This window comes from Loxodonta africana, chromosome 23 (genome assembly GCF_030014295.1).
Source record: "Loxodonta africana isolate mLoxAfr1 chromosome 23, mLoxAfr1.hap2, whole genome shotgun sequence".
In the NCBI taxonomy this organism is placed as follows: Eukaryota; Metazoa; Chordata; class Mammalia; order Proboscidea; family Elephantidae; genus Loxodonta; species Loxodonta africana.
In genome coordinates, this window is record NC_087364.1 from 61,676,328 (window position 1) to 61,697,064 (window position 20,737).

The 20,737-nt window shown below is 41.7% G+C and overlaps 1 protein-coding gene across 4 annotated transcripts in view; it reads right to left on the reverse strand.

Moving 5' to 3' along the window:
- The window catches only part of SLC9A9 (solute carrier family 9 member A9), a 663,200-nt gene that overhangs the window by 609,282 nt on the left and 33,181 nt on the right, over positions 1-20,737 (reverse strand). The window lies entirely within an intron of this gene.

Genomic DNA, 20,737 nt, shown 5'->3' on the forward strand with positions numbered 1-20,737 from the left:
AAATTTTATGTTACACATAGTTTTTTTTTTTTTTTTAAGATATAGAAAAAGAATAAAAACTACTGTCATTGAGTGGATTGTGACTCATAGCAACCCTGTAGGACAGAGTAGAGCTGCTCCATAGTGTTTCCAAGGCTGTAAACCTTTATGGAAGCAGACTCCACTGGCCATCCATTAGCAGTGAGCACTTAACCACTCCGCCACTAGGGCTCCATAGAAAAAGAATAAATAGGAATATTTTCCAAAAAAAATTATAGTCATTTTTCCTAAAGTTGTATGAGACATATTAACACACTATTAAATTAGCAGAGATGAAAACAGAAAAAAATGCAAATTTAGAAATTCATAAATGCAGTATAACGATAAAGTAATATTTTTAATGTAAAATCTCTACTTTCACTTTATAGCTAATAACAAAAATAACACCTCTATGAAATCTCTCTGGGCAAAGACAATGTTTATCTTTTATTTTGATTGGCTGTTTATTCCTCATTATCTTAAATGTTTTTATTTTCTTTTATTCTGGCTAAAGGAATTAGTAGTTTTCAATTATTTTGGCTTCCGGCTAGGCTATATTGAGAGTTTTCCCCAAATAAAGCATTTTCGGAAATTTGGTCTTGGTTATCCCTGTTTTATCTCATTCCAAAGTTTAACATATTTTCTAGACCCCATGGCAAAACCCATTTGAAAGTGAAAATGGATTTTCCTAGTATTTGTTTATTGGCTTTTACTTAAATGTTAAAAGGAACTTGGTCAGAAAACAAGTATGACATGGTGTGAAGTGAAATGAAATGACAAGTAGAAATTCTTGAATCTAATATCTGCTATTTGCTGGGTAATCTAAAAATAAAAACTCCTTTAATCTTTAAAACCTTCCTAGGCTCATCCCCTTCTCTTTCTACTTCTCTCTATCCTTTTCTTTCCTATTTCTCTCTCTCTCTCTCTGTCACACACACACATACACACAAACGCACCATTTACTATCTCACCACTTGGCAGCTCAAGGCCACCCACTAGTGCCTTGGAAGAAAGGCCTGGCAATCTGCTTCCAAAAGGTCACAGCACTGAAAACCCCATGGAGCACAGTTCTACTCTGCACACATGGCACCAACTCAACAGCAATGAACAACAACAGCAACAACGTTTTACCACTAAGTCCTTCTCACTGTTACCAGTACTCACTAATTTTTCAGATGAATAGGGTTTACACCTATAATTTCCAACTTCCTTCCCCTTTTATGTCTGAATTCTTACTTATCCCTGAAGCTGGAACTCAAAAGCTACTTCTCTGTCAAATCGGCCTTGATTTCCCCAGTCAGAACCACCATTCTCTGTTCTGTACTCCCTCAGCTTTCTGGAAGCTCCCTTATAGCATGTGTTTCATAATTTACTTTGCATGATTATTGGTTTGTGTTTGGCTGCTTCCGTTAATTCAGGACCTTATCAAAGATCAATGTTAATTTCGTCAATTCTGCCTAGCACACTGTCATGGACTGAACTGTGTCCACTGAAATATGTATCAACTTGGTTAGGCCATGATTCCCAGTATTGCGTGGCTGTCCATTTTGTGATTGTAATTTTTTTGTTAAAGAGGATTAGAGTGGTATTATAACACCCTCACTAAGGTCACATCCAGTGCAAAGGGAGTTTCCCTGAAGTGTGGCCTGCACCATCTTTTATCTTACAAGAGATAAAAGGAAATAGAAGCAACCAGAAAGTTGGGGACTTCACACCACCAAGAAAGAAGCACCAGTAGCATAGCATCTCCTTTGGACTCGGGGTTCCTGCTTGGTGAAGGTCCCACTCCAGGGGAAGACTGATGAGAAGGACCTTCCTCCAGAGCCGACAGAGAGAGACAGCTTTCCCCTGGAGCTCACACCCTGAATTTGGACTTCTAGCCTACAAGACTGTGAGAAAATAAATTTCTCTTTGTTAAAGTCATCCACTTGTGGCATTTCTGTTATAGCAGCACTAATGACTAAGACACCCTTTGTTCAATAAACATTTACTGAATTGAAAAAAAAAATTACTTTTGAGAGCTAATTCTATTAAAACAAAATGAATTATGCTTACCCACATCACAAGTAAAGATTATTGGAATAAAAAAAGCCTGACAAAATCCACTCTTGGTTCTAGTTTTCACTTTGAGACCAGGCAGACACTGTCAGAGTCCCTCTCCCCTGTCCCCATACTGGCCCCTCAGCTCTGCTTATCTAACTTTAGGGAAGAGGAAGGTACAAAAGTAGGAGCTGCCCTCACTCTGCCTGGTTCCCACCCGCAAACCTAGTCAGGCACTCATTGATGCCACGGCTTCTTGGCCCAGGGAAAAACCAGGCCACCTCAGACCGGAGGGTCAGCTATGGCCCCATCTCAACCCGGAAGCCTTCTACTACTCTCTTAGCCCTCTCCTGGGCCCTATGGGTCTTGCTCTTATCATCTCCCTTAGTCCACTAGCTCCCGCCATGTCAGTACATCTTGATTTAAATCCATAAGAAAGAGGATGTGATGGACTCGACTCATTGCACCAGGCCTAGTGGTCCCTAGGCACTGGCGGGTCCATAGATTTGCTGACTTTCGCTAGGTGTGAATACCCGGTTCCATCAGCCATGTGTGGGGGAGTGAGGACCTAGGTCCACGCAAAGCCTTCCCTTCTGGAGGTGTTGTGACTGTGGCAAGATTTCTAAAGGTCAGCCTGCCACATGTACCCATATGCACCCACATATGAGCATTTAACAGGAATTGTACATGAATATACAGAAAGGAGAAGAATAAACAGAATAAATTTCTTATCCAGTCCTGCTCTGCATCAGGCCAATGATCTCACTCTCTCCTGTGTTGATGATTGTTTCATGTTTGTTACTCCAGTTTCTCCCATTAAAAGATACAGTTCTTCCACTAAGGACATGCCCTTATCTTTTGTTTGTTTCTCCACATAGTAGCTAGTTCATTGCCGAACAGGGACTTAACACCTTTTGTTGTTTATTAAGTCACTGGAGATCACGCCTGCAGAGTTGTCAGTTTAAGAACGTCACTTGCTCTTCAAAGCCTTTCCTTTGCTTAAACCAGGGCTGCGCGTGAGTACCAGGGCACTGCCTTCAACAAAACATCTGAGGAAAGGTGAGATAGGTCAGCAAGGAGAAAGGAAGAGACACATTCTGAGCAAGTGCCTGCTCTGTCCAGGAATGACACTGGGTGCTTTCTGTGTGGCATTTCATGTAGTTCCCGCAGGAAAACAGAGAGATGGGAATTTATCCATTTCATTGGCTCAGTCATTAGGTCATTCATCCCAGTTGCATGCTAGGCGCTGGGGATCCAATGGTGAATAAGTCCATTTCACAGAGGAGAAAAGTAAGTCTCTGAGAGGGTGTGATGTGTTGAGGTCAAAAAAAAAAAGTAATTCATGAAGCTGAGATACAAACCCAGGTGTTTGAGGCTCCAAAGCCTGCCTATTTCTTAGGCACTCTAACATGCTGCCTCCTGGAAACCAGCGAGAAGCCACCTTCCAATGTGCCATGGTGAAATTCATGCTTCTTAGCCTCTAAAGTCCTACTCTGACCCACACTTGGCTGTCCTTGGGGGAACTTTCATGATTAGTGCTGTAAACACACTAGGCTGCTCACTACGTGACTTTAAACAGTTTACCTCAGCGTCACTGTCTCTAAAAATGAGTGGAGACTCTCAGTGGAAGAATTCACTGATTCACAAAATAGTCATGGAAAACTTCTTTGAACCAGAACCTGTGCTAGACACCAGAGGCAGAGCGGTAAACAAGACAAAGTTCCTACCTACTGGAGCTTCCCTGCTTGTTGTAAAATGCATATCCCTCCCGAAACCTCAGAGTAGACCTTCTTTGGAAACAGAGTTACTGAAGATGAAATTAGCTAGGATGAGTTCATATTGGAGTAGGGTGGGTTTTTAATCCAATACGACTGTCATCCTTATAAGAAGAAGGGAAGAGACAGAAAGAAACACACAGGGGAATGCCAGGTGACCACGAAGGCAGAGATTGGAGTAATGTGTCCTTAAGCCAAGGAATGTCAAGGACAGCCAGCAACACTAGAAGCTAGAAAGAGGCAAGAAAGGATTCTTACCTAGAGCCATCACAGAGAGCGTGGCCCTGCTGGCACCTTGATTTCACATGTCTAGACTCCAAAATTATGAGAGAATAAATTTCTGTTGTTTTAAGCCACCCAGTTTGTGGTGATCTTTTTTTATGGCTGTTCCAGGGAACTAACAGGGGCCAGTCAGGGGATTCGGTGGTAGACTTCTCACCTCCCACGAAGGAGACCCAGTTTGAACCCTGGCCAATGCACCTCATGTGCAACAACTACCTGTCTGTCAGCGGAGCCTTGCATGTTGCTTCGATGCTGAACAGGTTTCATGGCAGCTTCCAAACTGAGAGGGACTAGGGAGAAAGGTTTGGTGATCTCCTTCTAAAATCAGCCAGTGAAAACCTTATGAATCGCAAAGGTCAGATCTGCAAACCAATCGTGGGGATGGCACAGGACTCAGCAGCACTTTCTTCCATTGTGCATGGGGTCACAACGAGTCAGGGGCTAAACTGATGGCAGCTAACAACAACAACGAATCTAACAATACACTAATAAAATTATCAATTAATTAAACTGACCAGCAATAATTCCAAAGTATAGTAAGTGCTCTGAAAGACCCAAGTGAGGAGGGGTTATTCTCTGAGTTTAGGAAAGAGTCTTCTCTGAGGAGGTGATATTTCAGCGGAGATCCCAAAGCAGAAAAGGACCAAGACAGCAGATGAGTGGAAGGAACAACAAGTGAGAACACCTGAGGTAAGTAGCCTGCGTTTGAGACACCCAAAAGTGGTCAGAGTGGCTGGGCAGAGTGAACAAAGGCGAGAGTGTGTGACATGAGACTGAAGAAGACAAGCTGAGATTGGACAGCTGGGGTGGGATTCCAAATTGAAGAGGCACCTGGGGAGGGTTAGAGCAGAGGTGAGAGAATTTATGCTTTCAGAGGATCACTTGAGTGGCTCTTGTAGAATCCAGGTGCGAGGATGGTGGTCTGGAGTCAGGGCAGAGGGTGGCTTCCCGAGGAACTGGGACAGTCAATGGATTCTTATACACCCTTAACACGCTGTTGTGGATTACCAAAAAGGAAGCAATCACTTCCAGGTTTTTTTGCTTAAGTAACTAAGAAGGCCTAAGGGCAGTACCTGCAGGATAGGATCTCCTCAGTAAATGTTGGTTTTCTCTCATTTCCACATATTCCAAAATTGTAGAAAATTTATGTTACTTATATTAGGATGCAGACATGTTTGAACCCTAACAATTTCTTTTGTTATATTGGTTTACTTAAAAACCTGAGTAAAAGTTCCTTTGATGCAATAGTCAACCCAGGGGTAAAAATGCTAATTGGAACATTCCATATATAAAACCAACTTTCACATGTTACATCATCTTATTCTCTGAAAATCAGCCTCGTTCTATCAGGTTTTGTGCTATGTAATTCATTTTGGGCTCTTAGTACATCTGACCTTTGGTCTAGAAATTTCGTAACGGCTCTTGGCTAGAAGCATTAATGTTTTGACCTGACTCTTTATCTCCTTAACCTCTGGCTTTTAACACATAAAAACCGAGGCAATAACTTAGGGGAAAAAAAAAACAAATCATTTCAGTTCATGGTCTGGATTCCTTCTCTAATACGAATTATCTAGAGTAGTGTTTAAATGAACAGACACTCAGAGCCAAGGTACCTGAGTTCCGATTCTAAATTCTTTGAATTGGACAGTTACTTAAACTCTCTGTTCCTCAGTTTCCTCATTTTTAAAATGGAGATAATAACGTACCTAATATGAGTCAGAACTGACTCGACGGCAATGGGTTTGGTGTCTTGGTTTAACTCATAAGGTGGCTATGAAGATCAAATGAATAAATATTTGTAAAGTCCTTGCCACAGTGCCTGACATCCAGTGAGAGCTTTATAAGTGTTTATTACTAAAGATGATTAAACTGAAAAGGTTATGACACTGTAAAATCTGGGCAAAGGTTTTAGTTTTTCTTCTAAGTTTGCTCTCTTTTCTAAAGTTATCAGAAACAGAGTAATTGATCTGTATTTATGAGGCCTCTTTGAAAGTATATCTGTTGCATATTTGAAAGCTTTTTTTTTTTTTTAGCAAAAAGATGCATTTCTAAGCACTGGAGGGATGAAGCAATGCAGCTGTGGTCATCTGGGAGAGAGGAATCCAGTGGCACAGCCTCCTGGACAGAAAAGTCCTCGCCTTGGCAGTTTTTCTGTTAAAATCAGGTTAATCGCCTAAGCAGGATGTTTCAATAATCAGAATGCCCCATTCCCTGCATGCAGGTTAACTAATGTGCTATTAAATTATGTTTTCTGGAGGAGTCAGATGAACCTGGCAGACTGAGAATGGCATACGGCATCCGAGGATTTATTTGTATATACAAAACAGATTTGTGTTCCTTTCAGACTTGCTGTAACTGCTAAATCAGAGTTCTGGGAGTAACTCCAAACGCAGGAAATTTCTCAGAAACGGCTGGATCTGCCACTGTGTCAGCCTCCAGATGGCGATTTCGCATGTCATTTTCCCCAAACTTTGTGTTGAAATTGTGGCCTCGGAAGGGAGGCTGTTTTTGTGACCCAAAACAATTTAAAAAATATATATTACAATTTGAGGGAAAACAATTTAAGGAGAGATGAGTGGGGAGAGGAGGAAATAAACCATGTTCCAGCTAAAGCACTTTCCTTAGTTCTCCAAGATGCAAATCTTATAGACCAGCACTGTCCAATAGATCTCCCTACGATGATGGAAATGTTCTACCCATGCTATCCAATATGGTAGCCACTAGCCACATGAGCTACTGAGCATTTGAACCGTAGCTAGTGCAACTGAGAGACTGAATTTTTAATCTTAACACATGTGGCCAGTGGCTAGTGGACAGTACTCTCATAGATACTTGCTAGAATTTAAAATTCATACCATGCAGTTTTTAGATGGTCTATTTTTTTTTTTTTTTTTATTAAGCTATACAAAAAAACCAAACCAAACCCATTGGCTTCGAGTCAATTCTGACTCATATCAAGCCTATGGAAGGTGTGGCTAATTTGGAACAACAAAACTGGTGGAGGAGATTCTGAGATGGAAGTATTATGTAAGCTTCATGAAAGCAGTGAGATTTTTAAATATTTGGATTCAATTATTAAAATATCAGATAGTATGGGAGAGAGAAAAGCATCAATCTGTTTACAAGAATGCAATAAGTTTTAAATAATGTCTCACATATGCGCTAGTATTTGGCTAAGAGTGGCCTAAGCGTGTGTTCACAATGCTATTCAACTTGAAAACTTCCAAGAATAGAAATGAAGTGTACCACATTTAATTCCCAAGTTCACCCTAAGATTACAGATGCAAAATTCTGTTTGGACCAGAAAGTTAAGGCATCCAGTGACTCAGTATGATTTAACTGGGAAGAAATACCAGTGTTCTATGGAGCTACTAAATAAATGAGCACCAGAAGAGCCGCCTTAGTGAGGGGCTGTGATTAATGTGGCATATTCCTTCCTAAGAGGCCTTTTAAAAACACTGTTTCATCAACTCTGACAGCATTCCTGAGTGGTGGCTGGCAAATGTAATTATCCCCATTTTCCAGAGACAGGAGAAAAAATTAATGGCATGCCCAGCGTCAATCAACGTAAAACAGATATCACTGGGAATTGGACATGCACGCATGGGCAAACGAAATGTGCGATTTCCAAGAGATCACCAGGCTAACGTAACTAGTTAAAGTAAGATTTAGGAGTGTTTAAGAGGAGTTGGAATTAAGAAGCAGATTCTTGTTATTTTGGCAATTCCTGATTCCTTTGAAAGATAAAAGTAGTTAACACAATAATGTGTACTATCATGTTCAAACAGAGCCCTAGCAGCGCAGTGGTTAAGAGCTATGGCTGCTAACCAAAAGGTCAGCAGTTTGAAGCCACCAGCCGCTCCTTGAAGATCTTATGGGGCAGTTCTATTCTGTCCCGTAGGGTTGCTATGAGTCGGAATCGACTTGACGGCAGTGGGTATGAGTATCATCTTCAATGCTTTGTTGTTCATTAAAAATTTAACATGCCTCTTCTCTGCTTGAAGATATATGAACTTGAAGAAAACCGACAGAACAACTCCATGAAGCCTACAGTCAGAGAACAGTAAGATGCTGTGCAATTTCAGTACAAAACACTGGGGTAAGCTGAAATTCAGAGGTCTGTGGGACAGAGACAGCACTCTGGGCTTACTGTTAATGCCACAGGAGGGCTGGATGTTGAGTAGCTTATGAGCTGGGTTTGAAGGATGAGTAGGAGCCCATCTGTGGAGAACCAACATGCAGAACCATGCTCCTTTACCTGCTCTAGGGGCAATGGACCAGGGTTCACTAAACCACCAGGTAAATTAGCAGCTTCCTGAAACTTAAGTTATACTTGTATCAAGTAATGTAAAATGTTAAAATGAATGCAGATATATTAAAAAGTGAAATTCAAAGTCTGTATGGATTAATACAAAAAAGAGACTTCAAAGAAAACTTTCCTTAGGGCAGACAGCTTTGGGATGCCCCTAGGGATAACTTGAAAGTGTGCCTCGTCTTTCCTCTGCCCTAAATTATGCTTTGGTTTCAGCATGGGGAGAGAGGTTGATTCAGGATACCTCATGAAAATATACCACATACTAACTAAATGAACTTGGTCTATTTACTTTCCTTCTCTGGGTCTCAGTTTCTTAATTTACAAAATAGGTGTGCAAATGCCTAATTCTTAGAGTTGCTTTTGAGGTTTCAATGTAATCATGGATTTAAAGAGTTCCACTCAATACTCAGCCCTGATTGTTTCTCAAGAAGTGTTCACTGTAACTCGATCTAAGTGAAAGAAACTATTGAAGCAATGGTTTGAGGATAGATGGCACAAGGCACACTTGGGGAACAGAATTTTCCTGCAGACATGCTTGTACATGCATGACATAAGTACAAGTGTATTTACTACAGACGAAAGACTGGAAACAACTATAACACAAATGAACTACAGGCTGGCTAAATAAATTATGGTATGATCCATAATATAAAATATTATTCAACTGCAGGAAAGGATGAGGAAATTTCTATGAGCTGCTCTGGTTGCTCTCCAAAATCTGTTGTCCAGTCAAAAGAGCAAGGGGTGTGGAACAGCACATTCAGCGTATGTAACAGAATCTGCTAGAGGCTTATCATCTCCCATCTCCTCTTGTTCTCGGCCAGATACCTAGACTACATTTCCTTGTAGCTAGGTGAGACCATACGACCAGTGGAACATGGACCGAAGTAATATATATAACTTCCAAGTCCAGTCCCTAAATATCTCCCAGATTACCCATCCTCTCTGTCTTCCTTCCTTTATCAGTCGATTTAGAGCATCCAGCAGGGGTCTCTGAAGCCCTAAGAACTGGCGGAGCCGTGAGATTAAAGGACCAGTAATGGTTCCTGGAGAAGACCGCAGTGTTCACCTCACGCTCCAAGACCCACACGAAATTGAGAAGTGAGCAAGAAACAAGCCTTTATTGTGTTAAGCCACTGAGGTTTTTAGGTAGTTTGTTAAAGGATTTGGCCTATCTCACGATTTGTGTAAAAAAAATGAGGGAGTGTGTAGAATATTAAAAATATTGACCTGTAACAATTGCCTTCCTCTGGGGAGGAGAACTTGGTGGTAGGAAGGCTGGGGTGGAACCTAGTGAGGGGTTGAGGATGATCTCCTTTCCCTTCACATCTCCAGATGACCACTGCTTAAAGAAGTGCATCCAGGCATTTTCCCTGTGGGGCACACACAGACAATGATGACATTGGGTCAATGGGTAACCTGGGGCGGGAGGTTAGAGTCTTGATGAGGCTGCTCACAGCTGAAGGCGAAGAGTCTAGGGCTGTAATCATCCCCCTTCCCCCTGGGACAAAGGGATTAATATCTCACTGCACACCAGCTGGGGAGTGAAGGATTGAATACCCTTGGCCCTGCTCCCACCTTTCACTCACACTGCCCACGGAACAGGGAGTGACTAGTCTGACTGGCGAGCTGGAGAGAAAGAACTGAGTGTGTGCAGCTTAGCCCCCTCCTCTCTCATGTTGGAATCAGCCTGCTTGCTGAAAATGGCTGCCCCCGGACTCCTCCCTGCCCTAAGCTTCACAAGGGCAGAGCCCCCGCAGGAAGGGCTCCACTGTCCAGCTGGGCCTGCAGCTGGGTGGTGAGACTTTCTGAGTGAAAGATGAACAAGCCAGCCCATAGGCCAGAACTCATTATTTCAACTAGCTTTTGATCTCTATCTTTCTGACTTCTAGATATGCTTTTCAACTAGTTACAAAATCGGGGAGGCAAAAAAGATGATACTGAAGGGCCCTTTCAGATTACAAAATACCCTTTGTATTTTTAAACATTGAGCCATAGGAATGTGTTATCAAGTAAAAACATAACGTCTTTAAAAAAGAAGAAGAAGAAGATTTTGGGTAGATTAGTTTGGAAGAGCAAAAAGATTGGCCCTTGTCAGGCTGCTGTTACCCGAGTGACCACAAGTAATGACAATGAGAATGATGGTGGCTGTGACAGAATGGAAAGAAAGGAAAAAAAACCCAAAAGACATCCTTCCATTCAACAAATATTTACTTAGTATAAGCCAGGCATATGGCAGGAAGATTAGCAGGGCTTGCAGGTGAAGTAAAAAGAAAGGCAAGAATGAGAAACCCCAAAATGAACCTGCGTATTTGCATCTGGGTTGGATACTGAGAGACTGGCAGGAGAAGAGATGACTAACCAAGAGGAAGGAGGGACCGGAAAAGCCCAGGCCTAATTAAGACTTCTCCCTGGGTGGCACAAAGGGTTAAGCACTTAGCTACTAACCAAAAGCTTGTTGGTTTGAACTCGCCCAGAGGCACCTCTGAAGAAAGGCCTGGCAACCTGCTTCCAAAAGGTCACAGCACTGAAAACTCTATGGAGTGCAGTTCTACTCTGCATACATGGGGTTGCCATGAGCCGGAGCTGACTCGATGGCAACTGGAGGTGGTGGAATTCAGTCCATGGGTGGGGCAAAGGCTAACATGCTCAGCTAGTAACCTAAAGGTTGGAAGTTCAAGTCCACCCAGATATACCCTGGAAGAAAGGCCTGGTGATCTACTTCCAAAAAACTAGTCATTGAAAACCCTGTGGTGCACAATTTGGTTCTGACACACATGGGGACTTGTCACCAGTCAGAACTGGCTCAATGGCAGCTGTTTTTGTTTTGTTTTGTTTTGTTTTTGTTTCATTAATTAGAATAAGGCTCTTACCCCATTTTATCTCCCGTTTGATTCTGTTATTTGGTAAATAGCATGTGCTACCAGTTACTCCCAATCCCAGGACTGTCCCCTGAGTCCAGCCATAGAAAAATCTGCTCCCATAAAGAGGGTGCCCTTGAGGATGATTTTCCCGGTTTCCTCAACTTTCTGAGGTGTCTCTGGGTGGCGCAAATGGTTAAACGCTCAGCTGGTAACCGAAAGGTTGGAGCTTTGAGTCCAACCAGAGATGCTTAGGAAGAATGCCCCAGTGACCTTCTGAAAAATAGATCATTGAAAATTCCATAGAGTACAGGCCTACTCTGACACACATGGAGTCGTCATGAGTTGGAGTCAACTCGACGGCAACGGGCTAATTAAGGCATCATTTCACTCAGTTCCAGGTGTCTATAAGACACTGGGAAATACGTGCTTGGTGAAAAGGTTAGAGATATGATCCAGAATCTTCAGCACAGAAAAGATGATTTTGTGAGTATTGATGGGATCTCTGAGGGGGTAAGTGCCATGGAAAAGAGAAGAAGACCAATGGCACCTGGGAAGGCAGAGACCACAGAGGAGCAATGAGAGACAGGAGGAGAATGAGGCACAGGGTCATGGACACTGGGGAAAAGTAAGTGTGAGAGAAGGTGCTGGCCTCTGATGGAGGGCTGCCAGGTTCGGTGAATAAAGATACAGGACACCCCGTTAAATCTGAATTTCAGATAAATGAAAATAACTTTTTAGAATAATTTCTTAGTCTCACATTCGGGATATATTTAACACTAGAAAATTATTCATTATTTATCTGAAATTCAAATTTCACTGTATCCTATCTGGCAACCCTACGCTGATGTTCACTACTGAAAAAAGTTAAGGAGCAGGACAGGTAGTGAAGGCAAAGCGAGGGATGAGAAAGGGGGCGGTAGGTTTTGGGCCCCTTATTTAGGAAAGGGGGAGCAGCGGCAGAAATTGCTGAGCAGGTTGGTGGCCAGAGTGCATGCTCCTTCAGGAACCTGATAAATGGCTCTGGGATGAGACAGTGGAATGGAGGAACAGGGAGACAAAGGGACAAAGGCCACAGGAAGGGTATCAGGGCACAGGGTGGTAAGGGCAATAATGAACATGTGCTAAGTAAGTTAAAAAAAAAATAAGGGAGTTAAAGAAGGGACAAGAGCAGCAAAAACGATAGAAATAATTAATGTTAAAAATGGAGGAATCCTACTCAAGACATTCAAATCTATGGAATGGCCACATTAGAGGACTGTCATTTTATTTTTACATATATGTATGTATATATGCATATGTTTATATATACATATATACACACATATTGTGTATGTATATACAATATACATATATTGTGCATACATATACATATATACACACATATATGTTTTTTTCAAGTTTACAGAAATAAATATCTTTTTGTGCCCAGCATTGTACTTTCAACATCATTTGTGAAATTTATCCCAGTCGATCTATACGGATCTTGTCCGTCCACTTAAAGTGCTATATAGCATTCTCAAATAAATATTTTGTTGTCATTTAGGAAGTTCTGTGATTTATACAAAAATCATAATGTTTTGTAAATGGCAAAAATTACAAGCATCTGGAATAGAACAGGAGCTTTTAAAAAGATCAAGGGGTTATAGAACATGACAAATAAAATATGAGGAAAAGCTAAGAATTGGGTGGGGACCCAGATTTGTTATGATTTTTAAGTGTGCTAAAATATCTGGAAGTGTCTAATACAGAAATAAGTAGGTGAGCAATAAATGCTAGTTGAGTGGTTAACCCATACTGTGCTCAAATTTACTGAGTTATTTTCATCTTTTTCAGAAATTACTAGAAGGCTGAGGATAGTCCCCCGAAGTAGAAAAATTAGCCCCATAACATGGTTAAGAATGGTGGATCACTGAAATTTATACAATTTGCACTGAAGTTTGTAGAAGCAAAATTAAATTACAGAGAAACGGCAATATTCGTGTAGATGAAAATTTAGTAGTCATAAATTATTATAGAGAAATTACGAAAATGGTTGGCTTTTTTAACCCACCCAGCTGCTCCGAGGCAGAAAGACCTGACAATCTGCTCCCATAAAGATTACAACCTAGGAAATCCTAAGGGGCAGTGCTACTCTGTCACATGCAGTCACTATGAGTTAGAATCAACTCAACAGCACCCAATGACAACAAAAAATATTCAAATAGGTGGCATGTGGTGATATCTGTTTGCCTTATGAAACAATACCAAAAAAAAATAAGTTGCCATGGAATCGATTCCAACTCATAGTGACCCTACAGGACAGAGAAGAACTGCTCTACAGGGTTTCCAAAGAAAAGGTAGTGGATTTGAACTGCTGACCTTTTAGTTAGCAGCCGACCTCTTAACCACTGCACCACCAGATGCTGGAAACTACGCCACCGATATTCAGATACCAGCAGGGTCATGCACGATGGACAGGTTTTAGCTGAGTTTTCAGACTAGGACTAGGAAGAAGGACCTGGAGGTCTACTTCTGAAAAGAATTAGCCAGTGAAAACCTTATGAATAGCAGCAGAATATTGTCTGATACAGTGCTGGAAGATGTGCCCCCCAGGTTGGAAGGCACTCAAAATATGACTGGGGAAGAGCTGCCTCCTCAAAGTAGAGTCAACTTTAATGACACGGATGGAGTCAAGCTTTCAGGACCTTCATTTGCTGATGTGGCATGACTCAAAATGAGAAGAAACAGCTGCAAACATCCATTAATAATCGGAACCTGGAATGCACGGAGTATGACTCTAGGAAAATTGGAAATAATAAAAAATGAAATGGAATGCATAAGGATTGATATCCTAGGCATTAGTGAGCTGAAATGGACTGGTATTGGTCATTCGGAATCAAGGAATCATATAGTCTATTATGCCAGGAATGACAACTTGAAGAGAAATGGCAGGCATCACATTCATCATCAAAAAGAATGTTTCAAGATCTATCCTGAAGCTTGACCCCATCAGTGATAGGATAATATCCACACGCCTACAAGGAAGACCATTTAATATGACTATTATTCAAATTTATGCAGCAAACGCTAAAGCCAAAGATGAAGAAATTGAATATTTTTACCAACTTCAGCAGTCTGAAATTGATCAAACATGCAATTAGGATGCGTGGATAATTACTGGTGATTGGAATGCGAAAGTTGGAAACAAAGAAGAAGGGCTGGTAGTTGGAAAATCTGGCCTTTCCAACTGGTAGTTGGAAAATCTTAAAAGCCTGTGAGTGGCCATCTAGGATACTCCTCTGGTCTCACCCCTTTGGGAGCAAGGAAGAATGGAGAACACTAAAGATACATGGGAAAGATTAGTCCAAAGGACTAATGGACCACATCTACCACGGCCTCCTTCAGTACAACTAGATGGCACCCAGCTACCACCACTGACTGCTCCGACAGGGAACACAATAGAGGGTCCTGGACAGAGCAAGAGAAAAATGTAGAACAAAATTCTAACTCAAAAAGAAAGACCAGACTTGCTGGCCTGACAGAGACTGGAAAAACCCTGAGAGTGTGGCCCCCAGACACCCTATCAGCTCAGTAATGAAATCACTCCTGAAGGTCACCCTTCAGCCAAAGATTGGACAGGCCCACAAAACAAAATGGGACTAAAGGGGCATACCAGCCCTGGGGCAAGGACTAGAAGGCAGGAGGGGGCAGGAAAGCTGGTAATAGGAAACCCAAGGTCGAGAAGGGAGAGTGCTGAGATGTCATGGGGTTGTTAACCAATGTCATAAAACAATACGTGTACTAACCGTCTAATGAGAAACTAGTTTGTTTTGTAAGCCTTCATCTAAAGTACAATTAAAAAAAAAATGCAAGTATGACTTTGGTGATAGAAAGGATACCGGAGGTCACATAATTGAATTTTGCAAGACCAACCACTTCTTCATTGCAAATACCTTTCTTCCCCAACATAAACACTGACTGTACACATGGACCTTACCAGATGGAATACACAGGAATCAAATCAGCTACCTCTGTGGAAAGAGACGATGGAAGAGCTCAATATGATTAGTCAGAACAAGGCCAGGGGCCGACTGCAGATCAGACCATCAATTACTTACATTGCAAATTCAAGTTGAAACTGAGGAAAATTAGAACAAGTCCACGAGAGCCAAAGTATGACCTTGAGTATGTCCCACCTGAATTTAGAGACCATCTCAAGAATAGATTTGACACGTTGAACACTAGTGATCGAAGACCAGGTGAGTTGTGGAATGACATCAAGGACATTATCCATGAAGAAAGCAAAAGACGGGAAACAAAGAGAAGACCTAAATGGATGTCAGAAGGGACTCTGAAACTTACTTTTGAAGGTCGAGTAGCTAAAGCAAAAGGAAGAAATGATGAAGAAAAAGAACTGAACAAAAGATTTCGAAAGGCAGCTAGAGAAGACAAAGTATTTTGATGACATGTGCAAAGCCCTGGAGATAGAAAATTGAAAGGGAAGAACACTCTCAGCATTTCTGAAGCTGAAAGAACTGAAGGAAAAATTCAAGTCTTGAGTTGCAATACTGAATAATTCTACGGAGAAAATATTAAACAACACAGGAAGCATCAAAAGAAAATGGAAAAAATACACAGAGTCACTATACCAAAAAGAACTAGTCTATGTTCAAACTTTTCAGTAGGTTACATATGATCAGATGGTACTGAAGGAAGAAGTCCAAGCTGCACTGAAGACATTGGAAAAAAAACAAGGCTCCGGGGAATGACAGAATACAAATTGAGATGTTTCAACAAACAGACACAGCGCTGAAAGTGCTCACTCGTCTATGCCAAGAAATTTGGAAGACAGCTGCTTGGTCGACCCAATGGAAGAGATCCATATTTATGCCTATTGCAAAGAAAGGTGATCCAACCGAATGAGAAAATTATCAAACAATATCATTAATATCACATGCAAGCAAAATTTTGCTGAAGACTTTCAAAAGTGGCTGCAGCAGTGTATCGACAGGGAATTGACAGAAATTCAAGCCAAATTTAGAAGAGGATGTGGAACCAGGGATATCATTGCTGATGTCAAATGGATCCTGGCTGAAAGCAGAGAATACCAGAAAAATGTTTACCTATGTTTTATTGACTATGTTAAGGCATTTGACTGGGAGGATCATAACAAATTATGGATAACATCGTGGAGAAAGGGAATTCTAGAACACTTAATTGTGCTCATGAGGAATCTGTACATGAATCAAGAGGCAGTCGTTCTAACAGAACAAGAGGATACTGTACAGTTTCAAGTAAGGAGAGGTTGCATCAGGGTTGTATTGTTTCACTACACCTATTTCACGTGTATGCTGAGCAAACAATCTGAGAAACTGGATTATATGAAGAAGAACAGGACATCAGGATTGGAGGAAGCCTCATTAACCTGCATTATGCAGATGACACAGCCTTGCCTGCTGAAAGTGAAGAGGGCTTGAAGCACTTTCTGTTGAAGATCAAAGACCACAGCCTTCAACATGGATTACACCTCAACATAAAGAAAACAAAAATCCTCACAACTAGACCAATAAGCAACATCATGATAAATGGAGAAAAGACTGAGGTTGTCAAGGATTTCATTTAACTTGGATCCAGAACAACACTCATGGAAGCAGCAGTCAAGAAATCAAATGATGTATTGCATTGGGCAAATCTGTGGCAAAAGACCTCTTTAGAATGTTGAAAAGCAAAGATGTCACCTGGAAGATTAAGGTGCATCTGACCCAAGCCATGGTATTTTCAGTGGCCTCATATGCATGTGAAAGCTGGACAATGAATAAGGAAGGCCGAAGAAGAATTGATGCCTTTGAATTGTGATGTTGGTGAAGAATATTGAATATGCCACGGACTGCCAAAAGACCGAATAAATTTGTCTTGGAAGTACAACCAGTATGCTCCATAGAAGCAAGGATGGTGAGGCTACGTCTCACATATACTTTGGACATGTTATCAGGAGGATTCAGTCCCTGGAAAAGGACATCATGGTTGGTAAAGTACAGGGTCAATGAAAAAGAGGAAGGTCCTCAATAAGATGGATTGACACAGTGGCTGCAACAATGGGCTCAAGCACAGCAACAATTTTGAGGATGGTGCAGGACCTGGCAGTGTTTTGTTCTGTTGTGCATAGGGTCGCTATGAGTCGGAACCAACTGGATGGCACCTAACAACAACAATTAACAAACTATCATGGAAAAGGTAGTCAGGGAGGGCTGAAGTTCAGATCTGTCTTCTTTACTTACAGTCTGCTGCAGTTACCACTATCAATTAATCCTAATAATAATTATTAATAAAAATAATAACTAACATTTCCATAAAGTGGTCCCGTTTTTAAAAGTGCCTTCCCACACTGTGATGCATTTTTTCTTCGCAACAACCCTGTGAATTAAGTACTGTGAACGCCCATTTTTACAGAGGTGGAATCAAGGCTCAGAGACTTAAGTGACTTGTCCAAAGTAAGTAAACAGTTCTCGATCCAAATCCTGGCTTTTAAATCTGAGTCTATGGCCAATACCGACAATGAAAACAAAACTAACAGTTAATGTACATTGAAAACTTAACATTGGGCACTAATCTAAGTGCTTGACGAGCATTTTCTCATTTACAGGTCACAATACGGTTGAAATGATTCGGAATCGACTAGATGGGAACGGGTTTGTTTTTTTTTTTTTTTTAATGTCTCTTTGAAGTAGGTACTAGTATCCTATTTTACAGATGGGGAAATTGAAACACAAACTCTTGCTGTCAAGTCGATTCTCACTCATAGCGAACCTATAGAACAAAGTAGAACTGCCCCATACGCTTTTCAAGGAGTGGCTAGGGGATTCAAACTGCCGACCTCTTGGCTAGCAGCCAAGCTCTTAACCACTGCGCCACCAGGGCCCCATCCTGTTTTACAGATGAGGAAACACAGGGAGACTAATTATCTTACTCAAGATCATGCAGCTGGCAAGTGGCATATGCTCCAGGGGCTATCCTCAACCACCACGTCCTTCTGCCACCCACCTGAATGTTCAGTCACCCACGCCACAGCTGGTTGTGTCCTCTTTAGCTCCAAATACATAAAAGGCTTCTGGGTTTTCCAGATTGTTGCCACAGCACCAAGTCACCCATGGCTAGAGAGTCATCCATTTCTCTTTATGATTTCTGCTGTATGAACTCACTTCTGTTACCTTTATGGCTCTTTGCTAAGTTGACCACACATTCTGGTTTGTCCAGAGTAGTCCCAGGCAATGCCTGTTGCCCTGGCCCAATTATTAATAGTGCCCTCTCTCACACTCAAAAGAGTCCCAGTTTAGAAGATAAGTGGTATGGTTTCCACACTCCAGACACAAGATGCCTAGATTCCTGGACTTTTAACTGACTGCACACATGGATTGGTTGCTGCTGGCCCCCCATGGGGCTGCCATTCATGGAGGTTTCCTTCCCACTCCCCGCTACCATAGTATTGACATGGCAGTGTAACTATGGCATGCCTCTATGTCTCTAATCTAAGACCAGCATAATATCAGCAGAAGAAATAAGAGGGGTCAGCAGGTCCCTGTGTGGCACAAATGGTTTGTGCTCAATGGCTAACCTAAACATTGGTGGTTTGAACCCAACCAGCAGCACCACTGAAGAAAGGCCTGGCAATCTGTTTCTGTAAAGATTACAGCTTAGAAAACCCTATAAAGTAACCCCATAGAGTAGTTCTAATCTGTAACACATAGGGTCACCATGAGTTGAAATCAACTCAATGGCAATGATTTTTTGGTGGGAAGGGCTTGGTCCCCCATCTCATCAAGAGCTATTTATTCCTCAGCACCAAGAAAAAAATTGGGCAAAAGGAAAGGCATTTTCAACCAGGGCTTTGAATCAGTTTGTCTGTTTCGATCCCTTGCTGAAAATTTGCATTTCTACCCCAGATATACTGAATCAGAATCTATATTTTAACAACATATCTAAGAATCACCTGGAGATCTTGTTAAAATGTAGATTCTAACTCAGTATATCTTGGGTAAACCCCAAACCCACTGCCATCAGTCATTCCAACTCATAGTGACCCCACAGGGTTTCCAAGACTGTAAATCTCTACAGAAGCAGACTGACACATCTTTCTCCCGAGGAGCTGTTGGGGGCTTCTGGGGTAGAAATGCAAATTCTCAGCAAGGGGTCAAGCCAGAACAAACTGGTTCAAAGCCTTGCATCCAACCACAAACCAAACCTTGTGTATCATGAGTGATTTCTTTTTTTCCAATCTGAATTTTTTTTTATATTTTAGGTAAAAGAAATTGTGCTAACACCTCAGAATATACAGTAGCTTTCCAGTCCGACAGTTCTTCATTCGCCTTACAATTTTTCTGAGTTTGCATTATCTTTATCGGGCCTCAGCTTTAGTGTGTGCATGTAGCTTCCCCAATACAAGACCTCACGAGGGAGCAACTGGCCCGGGGAAGCTGGACAGGGACAGGCTGTGTCAGCAAGGATCACATTTAAAGCAGGCACGCTTGAGGGAATTTGAGGGGGTGCTGAATTAGCAGAAAGTAGATGCCAAATGACTCGGATTTAAAATTAAAATGATGCATTTTTAAAATGTTGCATTCACCTTAAAAATGGCACATTAAAAAAAGTGCAAAACTTTCTCCATCATGCCCACCTTAGGCCTCTACCCAAGCAGCAATGCATGCCCACCACAGGCAGATGCTGTGGAAGGGGAAATGGAAGCTGACTAATAGTTACAGCATGCCTAACACTAAACATACCTTTTCTCACTTAGCTCTAAGAAGCAATTCTTTAAAGTAGGTTTCACTAAACATAGATAAGAAAAATAATGCTCAGAGAAGTTAACTTGTCCTACGTCTCAGTGCTAGAAGGGGCATGGAGGAGACTCAGCCCCAGAACACTTGCAAAACCTCATGCTCTTTCCTATGTCACCTTAGAGGCTTTCAGAGTTTATGCTGAAGATGTGAAGCTCTAACAGTGGAATTTCAAGTGGGAATTCAGTGGTGTGCTAGTAAATGGTTTCTGGGAGAAGTGAAGGTGGGAGAGGGAACTTATTTGTAGCATTTGCCAATTTCCGTGGTGTAAATACTCCTACCATGGCCAATTTCAAGCTACCTAAGGTTTACCATGAGTCCTGGTGGTATAGTGGTTAAGAGCTTGGCCACAAACCAAAAAGGTCAGCAGTCCCAGTCTACCAGCCACTCCTTGGGAAACCTATAGAGCAGTTCTACTGTGTCCCGTAGGGTCGCTGTGAGTTGGAATTGATTCGACAGCAACAGGCTTAAGGTTTAACAATTGGCTTGCAAAATTCCTGAATATTTAATAATCAGCTCTCAAGAATTGACTCCAGCACTCCACTGCATCGATTTTCTCTAACTATGCATTAGCTCATCATTTGGGTACCGTTCTTGGGTATGAAACGTGTTAGGTTCCAAGCCTGTGGAGGG